Source organism: Triturus cristatus, chromosome 10, assembly GCF_964204655.1.
Source record: "Triturus cristatus chromosome 10, aTriCri1.1, whole genome shotgun sequence".
NCBI classification, from domain to species: domain Eukaryota; kingdom Metazoa; phylum Chordata; class Amphibia; order Caudata; family Salamandridae; genus Triturus; species Triturus cristatus.
Genome location: NC_140593.1, coordinates 268,367,654 through 268,389,237, shown reverse-complemented (window position 1 = coordinate 268,389,237; position 21,584 = coordinate 268,367,654). Strand labels below are relative to the sequence as shown.

At 45.8% G+C, this 21,584-nt stretch overlaps 1 protein-coding gene across 1 annotated transcript in view; it reads left to right on the top strand.

Moving 5' to 3' along the window:
- The window catches only part of VPS50 (VPS50 subunit of EARP/GARPII complex), a 748,521-nt gene that overhangs the window by 39,122 nt on the left and 687,815 nt on the right, over window positions 1–21,584 (top strand). The gene's annotated exons all lie outside the window — the stretch shown is intronic.

Genomic DNA, 21,584 nt, shown 5'->3' with positions numbered 1-21,584 from the left:
CTTTGAGTAGCAGCATGCGTAGTTGTAGTGCCTTCTATCATCTTCTTGTCGATCCACAAATCTCTCCAGTGTGTTCACCCGCAGAGGAAGCTCCACCACCTTTTTTTAACGGACCCCTCTAGCCTTGTTGCAGTTCAGTTTTGACTCCCAACGATTTCCTTAAGCTCCTTGAAGCTTTTTATTACACCTTCGTCCAATTTATTCTCTACTGCACAGGCGTCATCTCCCTAGTCTCGCCCTGCCGCATCATCTACCATGTTATGTTATGTGATGTGATGTTATACAGATTTGTAGAGTGCACTATCAACTGGAAGTGTATCCTGGAGCTGAGAAGGTGTGGGTGTAGTCAAACACAAGCCCTAGATGAACTACTTAAAAAGCCAGTTTTGGAAAGTGGATTATTAGTAGTGGTATATATTTATCTACCACTGGCAATAAGGTCACTAACACAATATAGGGCTCAGAATAGGTCTTTGAGCATTATTTCCATGCTCAACTCTTGGTAGCTTGGCTGCGAGCAGACAGGCTTAACGTCAAAGACAGGTATGTTAAGTATTTAAAAGCACCAGTTCAGTAAATAATTAAGAGACAACACACAATAAAAAACCAACACCAATTAAAACAAATAGGAAATATTTGTATCTTTAAAATGACAACAAAATAAAAAACGTCTAATGTAGGGAACCGGAGAAGTGAATTTTTAAAGATTCAGTACTATACAGCACATAGAAACCTACAGCGCCTATTGCAACATCTGGTCGCGCTGGACCGTGAAAAAGTCAAAGTTTCAGGCTGACCCCGATGGAGCCCTGTGCGGCTACCCCTAGCAATAGGTCTCGGTCAAAGTTTTTACCTTCTGACTTAGAAACTTTTCCAGAGCTTTTCTTCCCTGTGTCCCTCGAAGCTCTCAGCCAGTCTGGATTTGGTGAGGGTTCGCCGGCTTGACTTGCAACGAGCTCCCAGTCAAACTTGTAGAAGTTCAACCTCTGGAGCTTTCCAGCAGGATGAACCAGGGATCCAGGCCGGCTTGCATTTGAAGGTGTTCGAATTGACTCTCGTTCGGACTTAGAAGCTTTTACAGATCTTTTTCTTGCGTGGTCCCTCGATGCTCTTCACCAGGGCAGATTCGGTGAGGGTTCGCCGGCTTGAGTTTTCACCAACTCTCGCTCAAACTCTGGAAGTCAGACCTCCTAAGCTTTTCAGTGGGATGAACCTAGACGCCAGGCCGGCTCGCGGATGAGGGTTGCCGGCTTGGCTGGCCAGGTTGAGTCGGTCCACCTACAGAGCATTTTTCCAAAGTTGCTCCAAGTGTCTGGAACTTCTTCCTGAAGTTCCTTTGAGGGTCCCAATGTGTCCAAAACTAACTCCAAGGGTTTGGAAGCTGCTAAATGTTTCTTGAAAGATTGGGACTTCAGTTCCCTCAATCTACTTGGACAAAACCCTTACAAATTCACTTGTGGTAATCCAGACTGGGATTCCTGGTGGTGATGGTCCAGCTGAGCTCTGTTAACCTGCAGCTTGCAGGGAGTCCACTCTTTAGTCCTTTTAAAGCATGTTTGATCCACAGGGCTGCAGTTCCAGATTGTGCAGCAGGCGCAGTCAGTTAGAGTACAGGGAATGGTTGATGCAAATCAAACTTCCAGCATGGACCCTTCTTCTTCCTTGAGTTTCAATGAGCAGATCTGAGAGGCTCTGCCCCTCTCAGATACTTATTCCAAGTAGTCTTGGTCAAGCAGGAGGGTACTCCTGTCCAGTGAGGTGCAGGGCAACACTCCAGAGTATGACCATATCCTCCAAAGTGTAGCACTATAGTCTCCCGGAGAGCACCATTTCTCCAGAATTCAACATTGCTTATTTTCCAGCAGAGAGACCAGAGCTGGCTAAGCAAATCTTGAGGATGGTTCACACTGATGAAGGGAGAACCCGAAACGCGTCTGTGAAGCGCTAATAAACTGGCCACAAACCAAACCCGTGAGTGCTGCTGCCTTCTTCCCGGACGGGAGAGAGGGACTTTGGGAGCGAGATATTGAACACGGAGCACCACCGTGTGAGCAGCACCCGCCAGCGAGTGATCAGTTTTAAAGGTGCAGCGGAGCAGATATATATATATATATACATGCACACACACACACACACACACACACACACACACACACACACACAAGAGGTACATATACAACAATCATATACAAATCACAAAGTGTAATCAACAATTCATAGGTTCCTTCCACCCGATTCGTCAATAAGAAAGTGTTCACCTATTCCATACAGGGAATACACTTCGAGGTAGTCTTATTTACACAATCAGTTCTATTTTCTCCAGAACCTTAATAAAACGATTGTGCGAAAAATATATTTCCAAACTTAGTCAAATAATATCATCAGACTCCTCAGATCGTAATCTGTCTGGCATTCCTATGTAGCAGAACCCTGCCCTCCGAGAATGGCTCTCTAACCCCAGGGTCTACTTACCACCTCATCAAAGCAGCCTGGCTAATCCACTTAACTCTGACCAATCAGGACTGACCACTGGAAGGCTGAATATTGGCTAACAGACAAAGTCTTATAACTTCTTGTCTGTACAGCTTGGGATAAATTCAGCAATAGCATATTGTTGGATTTATCAATACCATAGTATGAAGTCCTTGAAAGATATTTTATGACATCGTAGACGTTAGTTATTCTTTAATAACTTCTTGCCATGTTAACCTATGTGGCTGGGGATTTGCAATAGGGAAAATTACTTTGGTAATTTGTCCAACATCTGGGCTTATAAATCATCTTTTATAAGGACCCGCCTATATCTGCAGGACCCCACACCCCTGGGATACCTAGGGGAGACTTTAGGTGGTTCTAAATATGTTAAAATATTGCAGATTCTCACTCCACAGTGCTCCTAACACAAACGTCGATGTTGGGAAGCACTATACTCCAATGTGGAGAGTGAAATATGCAATTTCACTAAACGCAAGGCATTTAAAACTTTTTTTATGAGGGTTCTCCTTATAAATACCTGACTTCCCCCTACCACCACCACAGGGACACCTAGGGAAGACCCTTGGGGTACCTAATATGCCAACACATTGTAGTTTATTAATTTAGAAGTGGCCCAAACACCAAAGTCGAGTATGGGCACAATTTACATTTTAGAAGCAGTCCTGCAACACAGGGCTGCTTTTAAACTGACCTCCGGCCTCAGCAGTGCACACATGCAAGTGCCAAAATGTCTGCTGGCCTCTAAACTGCCATGCCCTAATATATACTAGGGACTTAAAGGTAGTTTTGTTACCCCGGCCGTATTATGTACTAGGGCTTTACAGGGGAGGTCATGCCAATCATAGGGGTACCCTAACCCATAGTATACCCTAGTGTATATAGGAGTTTTCACTGTTTTCTTAGTGTCTTTTTAGCATAGCACTGGCCCGGAGCCTGGTTAAGCAGAGCCCAGGGACAGTCAGAGTCATTTACCACTAGTGCCTGCCGGCAAAAAAAAATGGGGCGTGCCAGGGCACAAGGATGCCTTTGCAACAGCCAGCAGGTCATGAGCTTCTTGAGAAATTTAAGAAGTGAGGATGAGGCTACTATGTCTAGTGGCCGGTTGTTCCATGCTTTAAGAGTGATGTAGGAAAAGGCATGACCGCCAAATCTGGGTTTCTATATTATGGAATGCATGCAAGTAGGAGGTGTCTAGACGGTTTATGAAAGCAGATGCGATTGTTGAGGTATGCTGGGCTAGTGTTAATGTAGTGACTTTAAAGTGTGTGTGACGAGTTTCATCTGTTCTCGTTTCTGTATGGTGAGCCAGTGGAGCTTCTTCAGTTGTGGTGTGGTGTGATGGACGTGCAACATGGGCGGTTGAGAGTGATACTGGCTGCCAAGTTCTTAATGGTCTTCATCCTTTTGGCGAGTTTTTTTTATTGATCCTGCATGGAGAATGTTCCTGTAGTCCAGCTTGCTTGTGACAAGGGAGTGTGCAACGGTTTTCCAGATGCTGAATTGGAGCCATTTGAAAGTCTTTTCAGCAACTCCATGATATGGAAGCTTGAGGCAGTGAAACCTGTAACACTCTTGGCAATAATTAAAACTGATTGGCATATGGTGCTGCAGTGACTTGAGGCTACTAAAGTAGACAATTGCTCATCATTGGAATAAAGCAGATCCTCCACCACTCGCATAATAGTTTCAAAGGTCTCTTATGGCCATGGAGATGTTAACATGTAATCTCACTGGCGCTCACTTATGCTTTGAGGTTCAGTGGAAACCCTTATAGAAAATTGAGCAGCGGCCTCTCAAATAATGTACTTTTGCCTTACTGCCCTTCTTTGGGCCTATTTGTCTAGGAAAAGTGAGGAGCGTTTACCACTGGGGGCGAGAAGTAATTGTCAGTCAGTGGCTGCTGTGGGTGGATGGGGTCTTGTGGTTGAAGGGCTTACCTCCATGAACTCTACATGTGTTGTGGCTGTAAATGATGCGCCTTTTTTGGTCTCTTCTATTCAAGACATGCTGTATCTACAATGTGTGATTCAAGCACCTCCCATCTTTTTCATTGGTTCCTGTTACTGCCCTTCATAAATGTCTGCTTTTTTTGGTGAATATGCTTAATAGGTCCTCCCTTTGGAATTTTGTAACTGCCCATGACGACTGCCACTGTTACATATGCTCTTACTCTTTCTGTTATTTATGAGTCACTGTGACAACTCTTTTTTTAGTTCGCCTGCCTCTGCTCATGTTTTTGCCCGCTTGATGAAAGGTTTGGCATGATTATTTAATACCCAAGAACTTCCAAGCTCTCAAGGTCGCCTACTACACCCTGAGATACAGACGCACACAGACACACACGAGCTGAGTCGTGAGCTTTAGAAGTACATTTGAAACGCACCCATAAAAAAAGTGCTTTTCCATTGCACTACGGCACTTCTGGGGAATGATTTACTTATTTCCCAGTCTTTCTTTTGTTTTAAAACATGGCTGAAAACTTAGTCCAAATATGCTTAAAAAGGTTTAATACTGAAAATAACAAGCATTTGCAATGCAATAGGTCTCGCATTTACGCGAGTTTAAGTTATTGCCATTGTAAATGACAATGCCTTTTATTTATGTTTTAAAAACAAAAATAAAAGGCATTGTCATTTGCAATGTCAATAGCTCAAACTCGCGTAAATGCGAAACCTATTGCATTGCAAATGCTTGTTTCTCTTTTCATCGCGCCGTCTGCTCGCCTCCCACCCCAATTGTACCCATCTCTCTCCCGTGCTCTCTCTCTGCTCTCTCCTCTCTTCCTATCTGTCTGCTGCTCTTTTATCGTCTTTCTTCCTGTCCCTTGTGCTCTTTTGTAGGTGTTTTTTTTTTGTATCTCCGACTTTCGCCCACCACTCTCCTCATCTCTCCGTCACCTCGGCTGCCTCTCTGTTTCTCCTGTTCTCTGGCCACCTGTTGTGTTCTTTTGCTACCAAATTCAAACCTCTCCCTCTGGTTTCCCATCTGCTGTACTCTTTCCTTCCCCCACCTCGCCCCTTCTCTCCCTCTCTCATACAATGCTGGGACCTTGGCAGCCCCTGCCGCCTCCCCAGCCCCTCTGCCTTACCTCACAGTGCCGGGCTGAGTTCGCCATTGCTTGAAGGATAAAGAGGCTGCAAGGGGCTGGGGTGCCCCCGCCATGCCTGCAACCACCGGTCTCCATGACAACAAGGACACTGCTCCCTCTCCTTCCTCATTGTGTCTCTGAAAGCATGTGGAAAGGGCTGGTGTGGGCAAGGGGGGAAGGTAGGGGCTGGGCGGAGGAGGGAGAGGGAATCTGAGGATGGGTGCGAGGAATGGAGCAGGCGGGCTGGAGGGCGGAGAGAGAGTCGAGGAGGAAGGAGAAGGCATCCAGGGAAGGGCCGGGGTGCAGATAAGGGGGAAATAGCTGTGGGGAGGATCAGAGATGGAGGAGTGGGGATAAGAAGGAAGTGGTGGGGGGTAATTAGTGAATAGCGAATACAAACTCCGGCACCTATCAGCATCCAGAGACCCACAGACTTCCACCAGCCCTCGCCGTGGCCCTGCCGTTACGGTGTGCATCCTTCTACCAGCGCCCCGGATTCATGGGGTGCCCCCAGCATTCACAAGCACTGACAGCCGTCTACCCCCGCACCCCGACATCTAGTGAGGCACAGCCTAACGCTTTGTGTCTGCAGGTGAGCGCTCCCAGGGGCGTGTCTCTTTGCTGCACTCCTCCCGGTAGTGGATTTGGCTCTGTCTCTGAGCTGCTGCCATGTTTTTCTGGAAGGGTGCGTCTCCAGTTCTGCTGTGTGCAGGTTTTCACCGGTCAGGGGTGCATTTCCACGTTTTGCTGAATTTCAGGCACAAATAATAATGGAGCGCGGTGTCAACATAGTGCTTTACATCCGGTATAAAATAAATAAATAAACGGAGCGCGGTGTCCCTAAAGTGGGCGCCACACTCCGATGTAAAGTAAAAATTTATAAATAAACCGCGTGCGCCGCAAAAAACATTCAATAGTGCGTCAAATGCGCCTAATGTCTGGCTGCAAGACAAGCCCTTTTTACCGGACATTGAACGTGTAGGCACAACACAATTTCAACGTGATTCCATATGTAGCTCTGATCTGGGAGGCCTCTGGCAGGGGGCTGTGAAGATCGTAAAACTCCCGTGGGGGCTCGACACCTGGGAAGTTTCAAGCAAGGGATTGCAAACATTATAAAATGGCTTCATGTTGAGGACAAATACCCCATAAATCATATGCTTATCTCCTGGAAGCGCGTTCCTTAGCTGCCTTTAAAGCACGGACAAAGGCAGAATTACGGTCCCGATATAAGAAAAGAAAAGCATTTCATTGCCTTTTTTAGGTCTCGCCTAGCAGCGCGCATGCGCTGCTCTGCGAGACTTATTGTAAGGGGCTTTCAAAAGCTCACCACACGCGGGTAACCGCAAGCAATAGACTACACAAGCACGAGCGTGGCCTATTGCTTGCGGTTACCCGCACAGGCACCATATGTTTTGAATTATCGTGCCCAGACACGGGCGCGATAATTCAAAACATATGGCCTGGTGCTCACTCTCGCGAGCACCACTCGGCGGACGCTGCATTCCCTGTTTTTGAAAATGCAGCTGCCGCCCCCAGTATTCCACACTCCCGCTTCACACCCACATGAACATTGCTGAGTGCAGGCGGGAGAACCGCGGCTCTCCGGTCAGGGAAGCCACCTACTCCTTCTCGGTAACCAGGAGACACTGAATCACTAGTTATACTCATTCTTGTGTGGCAAAAGTCGCTTGATGAAAATTGGACTTATGCGGTTAATTTATCATGGAGATAAACAGAGGAAATGAACTAAAAACCAAGCTGCTAAACACATGCAGTGAGCTTCTGATTTTTTGTGGTAATGCCACAGATCAGGGTCAACACTTAATCGGTGAAAACAAGATGCGATTTTCCGTATTGTCATGTGGATTTTCTGTATTCCAGCTGCGGTAATGTCATATTACTTACAATAACAAAACCTGTGATTTCTACAACTCGTCAACCTTCTTTAAATGAGAGTCTGGGTGATGTTATTGTTCAATTCAATGATGCTTCTTGAAAACGACATCAGAAAAAAATGGAAGCTAAGCGGGCACGCAGTGGAATCTAACCTTTGACCTGGGCACCTGTTTGCCAGAAATCCTAGATGCAGATGGAAGTGAGAGCTCTTTCGGGTCACTGGGTCAGGGTCTAAAATTCATTAAGACCTGGATGTTCCAGAGCTATTTAGGGATGTCCCTGGCACATTTAAAACGCTACACCACAAATACTCAATATGGGACAGGAATCTTAGCCCCTGAAGGTGAATACTGTTCCATTCTGGCCTCTGTCGTACAGAAATTGGGCATCGTCGTTGACCACAACCTGTCTATGGGCAATCAAGTGAAGACAATTTCGAACAAGCATTGACATAGCCAATAGGTCTCGCCTTTGGGACCTTATAAGTGTTTAGTTATCCAGCACAATATCCTTGGTGCAACAACATCAAGTGTTGTATGGCTAAACACTTATAAGGTCCCAAAGGCGAGACCTATTGGTTATGCCAATGCTTGTTGCCTTGACTTTTCAAAAGCAAAACGGGGACTAATCCTTTAAACCACGTAAGTGTTGTTTGAATTTTCCATAGCTATACTATATAACATGTAGAACTCACGTTAACACAACATATTTTTACGCATGCAATGAGAGAACAGAAGTTCGTAAGGCAAGTACTAATAATAAACGCACTGGGTGACCTGTTAGAGTGAGCCACAATAACTTTGTTAGCTAATTGTTCTATATAACATATAGCACTCACAGTAAGAAAACATATGTGTCTAAGAACGACACTAATAGGGGTGCAGTTGCAACATTTACCAGTTACTACGGCCACTTAGTAATATAATTTACTGCATAGCATTTACCACATACAGTGGGAGAACAATAGTTCGTATTGCAAAGAACTAATGCACAAACATTGGCGATTTATTCAAATGAGCCACAAAAACTCTAAAGAAGTTGCAATGGTATGTTTATTTTGTATAGTAACCTACTATACAGGAAGTATTGCAATAATTCTCCTAACCACCCGTGAACACGGGCTCAAGGAGAAGTGTGGCTTGTAACTTCGAATCCGAAAACCACACGAAGAGCACGCCTCCATTTTATATTCAGACAGGGGTAGGAGTCCCTGTGGTGGCCTGTGTTTTTTCATTCATCTGAATTACTCCAAAGCCGCAAACTTAGTTTATAGCCATGGTGGCTTTGTACGTTGCTTGGAACCCAATGTTCTAAAATTTGCAAAGAAAGGGAAATTGTTATGAATAATTTTCTACAGTTTACCAGCCTTACTCAATGGGATGTATGTAGACCAGTGGTTCTCCGTCTTTTAGGACCATGGCTCACATTTTAAAACAACACATTTTCGAAACCCACCTAACATTAATGGACATGAGGATGGACGATTTTTGACTGCAACTGAAGCATCATATGGTAATGCAATGTTATTTACAGACAGTAAATTTTCTATTGAGCTGGCTCCTAACTTTACTCCGACATACAGTTTTACCGTTAAAGGTATATAGCATACAAATAATGATGTGTGGAAATCCGGTTTCTGTGAATATTTCATTTGTTTATCAATAAGTGTCTTCATTTGTTTTGTTTCCTGCATACTTCAGAATTACTCAAAATTGTGCTTTAATTTAGCGTTTTGTAACTGCTGAACAAATACATTTCATTTACAGGTATCTACATTTTGTTGTGTTGCCTGGGTTCTCTGTCCTTCTTTTTTCAGCACACTTCAGTACTCCCTGCTCTTCTTTTTCTCTCCTCACTGGTTGATTCCCTGTCGTTGCTGCTTGTTCCCCCTCCCCCTACATCATTTCTTTCCTATTACTGTTGCCTGCCCTGCCCCCACACACCTCCTGCTGCTTGCTCATTGTTGCTTCCCTGTCCCCCCACTCCCAGGCTTCACTCCTCCTGAGATAGCTTACAGGGCACAGCGCCCTGTATCATGTGCTACATGGCTAAACACTTATAAGGCCCCAAAGGCTAGACATATTGGCTCTGCCGACGCTTTTTGAGAATTTGTGTGGGTGGTGGGGGGAGAGTTGGGAAAATGGGGTGGAAAGATGGAACATCTTTTCTCTAATATGCCTTATTTGCGAACCTTTTTTTTTTTTTTTTTTTTGCGTACTCTGACTCAACAGTATGATGCTAATAAGGTTTGACCTCTCAGGCTGCTGGGCGGGTAGTGGAAACCTTTTTTGTTTATTAATTTCTGCGCCAATAAAATGTTTTAATCGAAGTTAAAACCTCTAAGGAGGCACCGAAATAAAATGTCATTTAAACAGAAGCAATTGAAAGCTGATCTTTTATGAGATAGTTTATCTAAAGCTGTAGGTGAGAAAAACTCAAGAACATTCTGATATATCATTGCAAAGCAATGTCACTCCTGAATGAAATCCTTTCTATTGCCATATCCCAGGAAAAATGGATAATGGATCTTGGCAATTTTATAAACCTAACCCAGGCCAAGGCACCAACTTCAGTGGACTATCCTTACCTCCAGAAAGGGCAGCAGAAAAGTGTTACCTATCAGTGAAGCTGATTGAAAAACATATTTGTTCTTCAAGATGTTTTGGAGCGATTGGACCCGATCAGATACTTCTATTGGTATTGAAGTACAATCATAAGGGTTGGGGGTAATGTCTTAGTACCTGTGTTTAAGTACTGCTACTAATCAAGTACTATACCTACATCATGGACTGGGACCATAATTCTCCCTTACATAGGTGCAGGCACATATTTGGCTCTGCTTAGATGACTGCAGTCTAGCGCATTGCAATTATTTATGAAGGAGGAAGATCAAGATGGCTTTGTCAGCAGTCAGTTAGCAACCCAGGGTTCCGGATGTCGCACTGGTATACAAGAATATGTTGAACACATGGGAGTGATCTTTGGGGGTGGTTAATAATCATGGCTTCTATTGTCTAAGTCCATTATGGGTGCTGCATGGCACCTTCAAATGCCTGACAGTCCTTCTGGGGTGCTGGACTTGACGTCTTCCACCTATTGCGCTCATCTATCATCGTTGATTGATCAATGTGAGACTGCTCCACAGATGGCATATGCTTGTTCCTCGGTTTTGGTCTATTTAGGACAGTTACGGGGTTGTTTAGGAGAAGGTTGACTCGAGGGGTCAGTTATTTGTGATTGGTTGAAAAAAGAAGTACACTGCTTTCCAATATTTGCGACTGGTGTTCAGCTGCCTGGCATTCCACCTACCCCTCTCAGCTTTTGTATCGGTGAAGAGGTGTGAGGCGCTTTCATACACAATTCTCAGCTCGACTATTAAAGCAGCATTTACTTAAATCGGAGCTCCCAGAGAATGGGTTTAACAATGAGAAATCAGTTTCTTTGCTGTTGGACCGTGGCAATGAAGTCTGGAATCAACTGGAGCTTTGCCCACACTGCTGTGCTTGTTGGAGTACATTTTCCTGGTAAACATAAATAAGCAGGCTATGCATTAGTGGGTAGGGGTGGGGATGGTGGTAGGAGCACCCAACCTTGGTATCAGCATCGGGACATGGTGAGAACTCCCCACCTTGATGAATTTGGTTGGACCCAGGGTTTAACCTGGGTCAAGAGCCAATACTCGAAGTATAGTTACATTCTGGGCCCCTTAGTTTTCCAAGGAAGTTCAATAATTCCCATTTTGTTTCTTTGGGAACATCCCTTGTAAACCTACGATCTGTATTTTTGGAATCTCACTCGTTCTCGAAGAGCTTCTTCATGACCTTAGACTTTATTCACGGAAGGCAATACTGCTGCCAGAGTAGACTAAGTTTCATTAATTCACTTTGACAACTTAGTCTGAACAGCTCCTAAGAGGCACAAAACGATGATACTGTTTAAATCTTGAGTTCCAAAGCGTCCTGGGTTTCACCTGTAGCAGGCGAGAGAGCATCCAGTTTATATGTGTGCATAAGGTTGCCCCCTTCAGCAATCTCATGTCCTCTAAGGGTCACGCCTCTCTGTGCTCCATTACTTCTGGCCATCCGGATTTTGAAGCCGGTGTGGAGTATTTGCTTTGGCTTGATAGAGTTAGAAAATTTAAATTAAAAATTAATTAGCAAAGTTGGTAATTTGCTTTTGGTATTCTCTTGAAAACAGTAAATTGACATGCATCCAAAATTAGACATATTCAGTGGTAGGCCTCTGTTAGATTTTCCTTTAGCAAATGGAAGCTTTAGAAATTGCTGAACCATGCACAAATGTATTTGATAGCTTGACCTTAATGTCACTTGCTTAGATTATAGCAAACACAAGGAGATGATGGACGGAGCGCTGAAACTTTTCAGACACTCACCCCCAGTCACACATCTGGATTGAATCCATCCTCGTTCTTCAGTTCACTTCCCCACCCCAGTTCAGACTCTGCTATATGCAAATCAGTTTTGACCCTACTGTGCCTCATGGGAATAGTCCAGCCCGAACTGCCAAGCCATGTCTTCCCTGGACCGGAAACAAGCATCCTGGGACCGGTTTCGGGCTAACCGCCCTCATCAGCCAGGCTAGCTTGAATCCAGTGGCAAATTGAGCAAGGGACCCACGTCTGGGCATACCCTGCCAACTTAGGGCCAACTTAGGGCGAACAGAGCAAACACTAGGAGATGATGGGCGGAGCGCTGAAACTTTTCAGACACTCACATCCAGTCAGAGATCTAGGTTGAATCCATCATTGTTCTTTAGCTCACTTCGCCACCCCAGTTCAGACATAGCTATATGCAAATCAGCCTTGACCCTGTGCCTCATGGGAACAGTCCAGCCTGAACTGCCAAGCCGTATCTTCCCTGGACCGCGGAAGCAAGCATCCTGGGACCGGTTTCAGGCTAACAGCCCTCATCAGCCAGGCTAGCTTGAATCCAGTGGCAAATTGAGCAAGGGACCCACGTCTGGGCATACCCTGCCAACTTAGGGTGAACAGAGCAAACACTGGGAGATGATGGACGGAGCACTGAAACTTTTCAGACACTCACCCCCAGTCACAGCTCTGGTTGAATCCATTATCGTTCTTTAGCTCACTTCGCCACCCCAGTTCAGACCCAGCTATATGCAAATCAGTCTTGACCCTAATGTTTGATTTCTTATAGTCTCCGAAAGTCGGCTCAACCTAGCTGAGGAAAGTATTCCTCATTACCTTACTTTACCTAGCTCTAAGAAAATATATATTTTAGATGACAGTTCTCCATCAATAGTTTTCAGTGTATTTGATTAAAACCGCTGAACGAATTAAAAAACACATTATTTATAAATCATGTTTAAATGGGAATCGTGCCATGTTCTCTAAACAGATTTTAAGAATATCAACCAAATCATGCCCTTTAACTCAATCAGTCAAATCAATCACTGTGAAAGGCACAAGACTATGTACAAAACGCCCAACTCTCTTCTCTTGTTTTTTTTTTTTTTTTTACCGACTTAACCCCCTTTTCCTCTTTCCGTTTCTTTAGGAAGTATATTTCTCCCAGTGTCAATGGGAAAAGGAATGGCATTTTGATGAAGCGTTACATTTTTTTGTTGTTGAAAATAGTAAGTGGCCACACGGGTATTTCTTTTCCTTGTTAATTTCCCGACTGCCTACTCATTGATTTTGATGCCTGTACCAAGGTACCTTGTGCTTTATTGCAAGGTTTATTACACCGTTAGGCAGCATCTTCGGTGCATTTTCCCGATCCGATTTTCTCCTTGCTTGAAGTGCCTTCTGCAGAATGTAAATGCTCCCTTGCACTGAAAGCTGTAAGTTCTTGGTGACGCCATCCCATTTGGAACCCCTCCACTTTGGATCTGGTGACAGATGCCCTCAAGCCTGATTACACAGTGTAGTAAAATGTGGGGAAGAGAATACATTATTGGGATGTTATGATGGTTCTCTGAGAGCTAGACAGATGTCTGCTTCTAAGCATGAGCCATTTGGGATTTTATTCACAAAAGTTAAGTTCGCCTTACTTGGCTTACCGAACCAGCTCTGTCCGACATGTCTAGTGAAGCTTACGGTAGAAACATTGATTTCCGTACACAGTGTTTGGGATAAAACCATAATTTGATCCTTTAGCAATCAAATAATGTGTGGATAATTGCTTTGGCTTAATATGGTACTGTGTGTGAAGGAAATGGGAAAGGGAAAGCTGTTACCGCTGAGTGCTGCAGGCTTTATGCCATCAGCCCTCACTCGTTTAAAGACTGGTCCTTGGCTAGACCCAAGCAGGCATTTGGGATCCGTGCACCCGTTTGTGAACTGGTACTTGGTCTATGATGACATGCACGGAGGGAAAGGTTTGTGATGACTACTGCTGTGGCATACCTTCCCTTGCTTAGTACAAGCTCTTAGCTGGCGCAAAGATGTAACAGTGCCGATAGCCCTGATCTTTTCGCATTTGTTTTAAGAGCATCAGGAGGATTGGCTCTGACCCTATCTGCAGGCCTTCAAGCTGGCCAAAGGCAGTTTTTTCTTTTAGTCCTCCACATTATACGCTTGTGCTCTGGACAGTGAGCAGCATGACGTTGTGCCCGAAATAGCAGCTCATCGTATTCAGGTCTTTATATAGCCAAATCTAGAATCTTCAAAAAAATATGAGTAGTCGCCGAAAGGGAGGAGTGGGGAAAATGAGTAACAGATTTCAACGTGAGTGTATGTGGTTTTGTGGTCTTTGGTGGTATGTTGGTATCTGGGCAGTTGACCCGTCTGGATTAGTTTGCGGTCTTGCCCTCTTCTTTGGTCGAAACTGTAAGAACTGTGCAGTGCTGGATCGTCCAACTGCAATTTCCTAATAAAAAATAAATAAAAAATGCATTCTTGAAGCATTGCTGTTTATTATGCTACCTTTCCCACTTTTTCTAAAGCACGTAACTTCCATTGATATGTCCTTGTAGTGAATTTTTGCACCTAACATTTTAATCTTTTTCCCAGTTTATTAGCAATATCCTGTTGATTACTTTTTATTGTCTGTATCTCCATAAGAATGTTTTGCAATAGACGGACCACAGTTGCATCTGACTTATCTGCAGGGAGGCCTACTTGATTGAGTTGGAGCAAAGTATTCTTTATTGTTTTTATTGAACCATTTTTTTAATTTTTTATTTATTTTATTCATTTTCATAATACAAACAACAGTGAGACTCAGACGTACATGATTACATGATGTTTCCACAAAATATACAAGGCCAAAAAGTAGAGTTGACATAACCAAAGCAGGGTGATCCAAAGCTTATGGAGAAACCACACCACTGACAAGCAGGTACCTGATGAATCGATTCCACCCCCCCCCCCCCCCACCCAACACTATAATGTCCTCCCAGTCCTATATCAAATGACTGCAGTGCGGAATTCTGTGTACGGACCTGTGTAGAGGTCTCTTCTTCGGTTGCTGCAAAGGAATAAGATTTATACAACTCCCAGAAATTCTTTGGTCTGTTACATGGAGGTAGTAGATCACTGAACAGTTATGTCTGAGTGCAGCAATACGTCATATCACGGGTCCACTGTGCGATAGTCGGCACTGGGCCTCTGAACCAGTTAATGGCGACCCTACGCTTAGCCATCAGCAGTCCCATGTCCACCAAACGCCTAACCCCCTTTTTGATCGGTTTGGAGTAGCCCAATAGGGCCAACACTGGGTCCGGTTCTAATGGCAATTTAGTGATTTGTCCGAGTTCCTTAAAGACAGTTTCCCAAAAGCTAATACTCCCGGACATGTCCATGCCAAGTGAAGGAACTTTGCCATCTGCTCCGAACAACGGTCACATCTAGAGTCCTCCCTCAGTTCGTACCTATGGAGCCTCTCGGGGGCGTAATATACCCTGTAAGGTATTTGAAGTGCACAAGCCTGTGCCTCCCATTAAGCGAAATATGTTTGGTGCTAGCGCAACAATAGGCCCATATATCACCCGTTAATTCTATATTGAGATCCCGCTTGGTGTAATGATTCGCTCTATATGCTATTGAGGTGTTATAAATTGTGGACACTGTACGTGTTGGGGATTTGACACTTATGATTTTCGTTAAGGCCAACAATTCTGGTGGCTCCAGGTATTCATCCCCCAAATTTTCCCTTAACGCTTTACGCACTCTATGAAATTTAAACTTACTCAACAGAGTGTGATCTGTATCAGGTAGATTAAGATCCTCCCACTTTTTAGCTGTTCCTTCAACGAATAAGTCACCCACCGTCTTTATGCCCAGTTTATTAAGTACAAGTATAACCCCCTTTTCATTGCATGGCGTCAGCCATAAACACCATTCTATTGGGGCCTTCGGCGAGTATAATATTGCACACGCTTTTTGGTGCAACAGGTAGTGCCAAGCATGTACGGTGGAATTAATCAAGTCCAATTTTCCCGTCCTCCTATCCCCAGCTTTAAACAGTAATGTAGGCAATGGCAGCTGTGAGGCCACCTCTTTCTCTATACGGAGGTGGGGGATGTCTGGAGCGCCATGCTTCCAATAATAAGCATGTGCACACTGCGACGCCCTATAGTATAACTCGAAGTCCAGTGCCCCTAGTCCTCCCAACTGATAGGGTAAGACTAATATCTGCCACTTAACCCGTGGCTGTTTACCAGCCCAGGATAATCGTATCATCAATGTGGTGAGGCGGTTGAAAAAATACCTTTGGGAGTACCATGGGGATGTTGGAAAACAAAAAAAGCAGACGCGGTAATAACGCCATCTTCATGATCGAAATCCTGCCCAGGAGGGACAGTGGGAGTTTAATCCACCTTTCCACATCTTCTTCAAGTTTACTATAAGTCACACCATAGTTCTCGCTAAATAATATTTCTGAGTCTGTGTGCACCCTAATGCCTAAATACCTCACCGCATCCGTAGTCCAATGCAAAGGATACTTCGGGTCAATGTGGGGAGTACTTGGCGTTAAAGGGAAGATGATGGATTTCGGCCAATTAACTTGAAGACCTGATAAAGTGCCGAAGTGCACAACCTCGCGCAAAACTGTTGTCAAATTAGATTCTGGGTTTCGGACATAAAGATGGGTGTCATCAGCATATGTAGAAAGTATGATTTTATAGTCCGGAGCTAATACCTCTGTACTGATGGTACTCCCTGAGCGCACATGCAAGAGGCTCTGCGACTAACGCATATGGCAACGGGAATAAGGGGCACCCTTGGCGCATGCCTCTCGTGATACGTATGGGCTCAGTAACTATATTATCTATTTTAATTCTGGCTGTAGGTTTATTGTAAAGCGTGCCAAGTAATTGTAGGAAGATTGGACCAACCCCCATCCTAGTCAGTACTTGTGTCTTGAAAGGCCACTCAACTGAGTCGAATGCCTTCTCAATGTCCAGGAAGCAGACGACTCCGGCTTTGTGTGCTGTAATGCTCCAAAAACCGTACGCAAATTATACGTCAGGTTCCTGCCCGGAACGAATCCCGCCTGCTCTGGCGCCACTAGCAGCGGGACCAAGGGGACCAGACGGTCCACAATTATTTTTACAAATAATTTCGTGTAAACATTAAGTAATGACAACGGGCGGCAAGAGGCACACTCCTCTGGTGGTTTGCCTGGCTTGAGGAGCGCGACTATGACCGCTTCGGTCATTGAGGGTGGCATAGTACCTTTGACACACATGTCATCAAACAGGGTAGACAGCTGTGGCAGAAGGAGGTCTAGAAAGGCCCTATAAAAGGAAACCGAGAGGGCCAGTAGGATTAAGTCACGTTCAATAGGTCTCATGAGAAACTTATTTTGTGTGTCAGTAAGCCACGGAAGTTGCATATGTGATAAGTAATCCAGAATCTTGTCCGCTGATGCAGCGCCTCGAGCTGAATATAGTTCTGTGTAGAACTGACGGAATCTGTCTGCTACATCGGCGACCTCCGTTAAGTACTCACCATCTGCAGTTCTAACCTCGGCCACAACCAATCTGTCCCTTTTTTTTTTTTTATCAATTGGGCCAGGATTGGCCCCGGTCTTTCGCTCTCGCCGTACATGCGGGCAGTGGCATATTTACCCATATGTTTAATTTCATCATCTGCAGGCGTGTGATATGACTCTAACAGGTCAGCAAGTTCCCTCTTGACTGTGTCGTCCGAGTCTAGCAATAGTCGTCTCTCCAACACCTTAATCTTCCCTTCTAAGTCAGACAGTTGATTCCGTATAGAGCGCAGGACCCCCGAGTGTTTAGATATAGTAACCCCCCTAATGTAGACTTTAGAGGTTACCCAGACTACTTGGTAATCCTTAACTGAACCCACATTCACATCAAAAAACGTAACTATTGCCTCTGCCAATTCTTCTTTGAACACTGAGTCTAACAGGGAATATGGTGGAAACCTCCCTGTGAATGGGGGGATATGTTTGTGGGGGGTGTCTATAACCAAAAGAATTGGCGAATGGTCCGACAGTGTTCGGGGCAGCACCTGACACATGCGCACTCTGTCGCCCAGAGTATTGACCGCTAACCAATAATCAATTTGTGTATGCAGAGCGTGGTAAGTGGAGTGATGTGTAAACCCACCTTGGCATGGATATTTCGTGCGCCAGACATCTCTAAGATTAACTTGGACCATCACAGATTCCAACATCTTGGCCGCTGCTGTCACATAGCTTTCAGGTCCGCCCGATCTATCGAGTTTGGGATTCAGAACCAAATTGAAATCGTCGAACCTTCGTATCGTAAGGGTTGTTTTTCGCTCGCCGTCTTCAAGGCGATATCCCTGTCCCGATAGTTAAGCAATTTAGATATGATCGGCCTTGGTGCAGCACCCGGGGGGGGGGATGGGGGGGGGAGGACGTGGACCTAGAAACCTATACGCCCTTTCCACCACAAACATGGTCGAGAAGATGTCGTCACCAAGCATAGACACTAGGAATTTTTCAATAAATAGTTCCATATTGCCAGTAGGGGCATTTTCTGGCAGACCCGTAATTCTCAGGTTACAGCACCGGGAACACGCTTCTAAGTCCTCCGTCTTATCCTGCAGGACACGCAGCACCTTACCAAGTTGTTTATGTTTAGTGTCCAAGGAGGTTTGTGATTCTTCCACCTCAGTTATTCTGCGTTCAGACATATCAAGATGCTCCGTATGCTTATCCAGTCTCTCTGCCATGCGATCCATCCGATAGGACAGGGCATCCATCTTAGTGCCTAGCGAGGATATTCCACTTTGCAAACTCTTTTCCATCGCGATCAGCATGCCACGGATATCTTGGTGTATCTCCTCCACTGCGTGGCCGTGCATGCTGGTCTCACCTTCAGTACATGCTTTCGGTCAAAGGAGAGCTTCGACTGAGTCCTCTCTGTTCTACCTATACCGAACACCTCTGGGCTCCTCCGCGCAATCGGTGAGGTCCTCGCCGAGATTGGGGCACCAATGACCTACGCCACCCAGGCCACAGAAATGGGTTTGTGTCACTTATGAGGCTGCCCTGAAGGCGATCAGCTGCCAGGTATCGACCTTTAGTCAGAGGGCCAGCGTTGTCTCAGTACGCCCAGACTGGTGCTTTATGATCTAGTCCAACCAGCGAGATGGCTATATCACCAGGACGTGGCAGGGTGAGGGTTCCACCTCCTCTGAACCCCCTGGTGGGGGGGGGCTAATCAAGGGACCACGCGCCGCAGCGTCACTCATCCAACTGTACCAGCGCGGTCACCCTCTCCAAAGCTGGCAAACCAGACACAGGTAGAAGACTTCAAGGGGGGAGGCTGCCACCACCATTCCCAGGGCACCCCAGGGTGACTAATGCAATTCTTCGCAGCAACCACACAACTCTGCAGCGATCCGACCCCTCCAGGCCTCACCCCCCCAGACTCCGTGCCGTGTTTAGTAAGGCCGGAGCCTCTCACCTGCCGAATCACACTGTCCATGGGCGGCAGCACAGAGCACACCGCAATGCTTGGGCCCAAAATGGTGGATCCGTCCGCTTATGCCGCTTGCGCACACAACCACGCTCAGGAGCAGAAGGGTCGTCCAGGATCTTCGCAGCTGACGAGTGATCCGACGTGCCTGTGGTCACTCTGACAACCGCTGCAGACCAGGTAGACACCAACAAGTCTCTGCCGCGTACTTCCACACCGTCACATCAACTCCGCAGTAGTCGGTGTCTCGCGCTGCAGCACAGTCCAACGGCACCGAAGGCAGACACAGACATCCGCTATGCCACCATCATTGGAAGGAACTCTGCGCTCTCAGCAGATGGATCGCTCCGCAGCAACAACGTCTTTAGCCATGCCCAGTACATGCGCGCTCCCAAACTACGGAGCGGACCGCTCCACAGCTCCACTGGAAGTGTAGGTTGTAGTTGTTGTCTGAGATTCAGAATCCGGGTCAAGTATTCCTGCTTAACTGTCATGGCTCCAAGCAGTTGCTGCTGGATGTAACTTGCTACAGTATTGTCTTCCCCAGCAATGTGTAACCTCTCCAAACGGGAGAAAACCTCTCACCTTCTAATATGGCTCTTTTGTGGCTAAGAGGCTTTTTAAGCAACAATGTATCTGCCTTGCCACCTTAGTGTTGGTAAAGTAGACAACAGGTAATAATATCTTGTTGGGTCTGGTACTGCCATCTTACAGTGAAGCTTGGTGTTTGCTACTCCATATCCCTCCATATCTCTAGCTGAGCGGGCTGCTTTTCTTCTCCTGATCAGCTTTGTTGAGGTTAGACTGGCTGGTTAACAGCGAGAATCGACCGACGGCCCCACAAGTGCCAGCTGATGATCCACTGCATGAGCCATGCTGGATGGGGGACGTGCTCAGTGGCATTGTGGAAATAGGCGCCTCTCTCATTTTCCTTGAGTACTCTTGGATAGCATAGACCCTTGAATTTAGGGCTAAAATAGGGGCAGAATAGTTGGGTAGATACAGCAGGTTTATTCCAGAGAATGGATCCACATGTTGCAGACGGATCTTTGGTGATTGTCAGAAAACATGCCTCAGCAAGTGGAGGAGGTCACCTCCCCTATCTTCCCATGATCCCCCTACTGAGTGAAGAGCTATATTCCTCATACTGGATAGAGTGGTATTTGGTACTTAAATCTGCATGGGTGCCTTGGAAAGTGGCTGTAGTTTTCCCTATGGTGGTCTGAGATCTTTTCGTAGACTATCATTTCTGGACCCCTAGTCAAGCCGAAGTGCCTTCCCAGTTCCTTATTCATAAATTTAAATCACCCTATCAACACTCAGTTTCCACATAGAGATTTAATTCCTTGATGCAGCTGGTTGTATGGCAAGATCCATGGCACTAGATTAGGGAAGTGTGAACTGTAGCATTCCTTACCAAGCGTGAGGTGTTTTTGATGCTGCTATTAAAAGGAGTTGTAAATAGCTTGTTTACTTATGGGTTGGCTGCTACTCCGCAGATAAACAGTAACTGAAGCTCCATTACGGGACAGCGCACTTTAGAGATTAAGCAGCAGCTAACCTCTTGCTGCTGTTTTCCTTATTGCCTTAATTCCACACATTATTCCATTGCTAAAAAGCACTCATTCTGGCTCAGTGGTTTTGGTAATTAATTCACGTGATCTGTAGGAACCTCAGAAAAATTGTAGCAGTCAACTTAAAACCTTGAGGTGCCTGTTGAAGAAACACCGACTTTCCTTAAACATAAAGGGGCTCATCACGATGTCCGCCCGCCACCGTAACGGTAAACGGGACCGACCGCAATAGGTGTGGCGGTCCTGATAATGGCAATTAGGATGCACCGCCACCCTGGCGGTCGCATCCAGCACATTTTACATTGCGGCGGATGGTGCAGCCAGCAGCACCCGCCGCAATGCAAAAAATACATGTTGTGCATTGGCATGAACAACATGACAGGCACCGCGCGGGGCCTGCCACCTAGTGCATGCCAATGGTACCCCCCAACTGCAGGCATCCACCCCCGGGGGCCCGCATCAGGCCCCCAAAAGCATTCTCCGCATGCCTTTCCATGGTGGAGTCTCCGCCATGGAAAGGCATGTCACCGCAGGCATGCTAATATGGATGGCGCCACCATGTTATGGGCCTTTTCCACCCGGCAGGCAATCGTGACGATTGCCTACTGGCGGAAAAGCAGCGA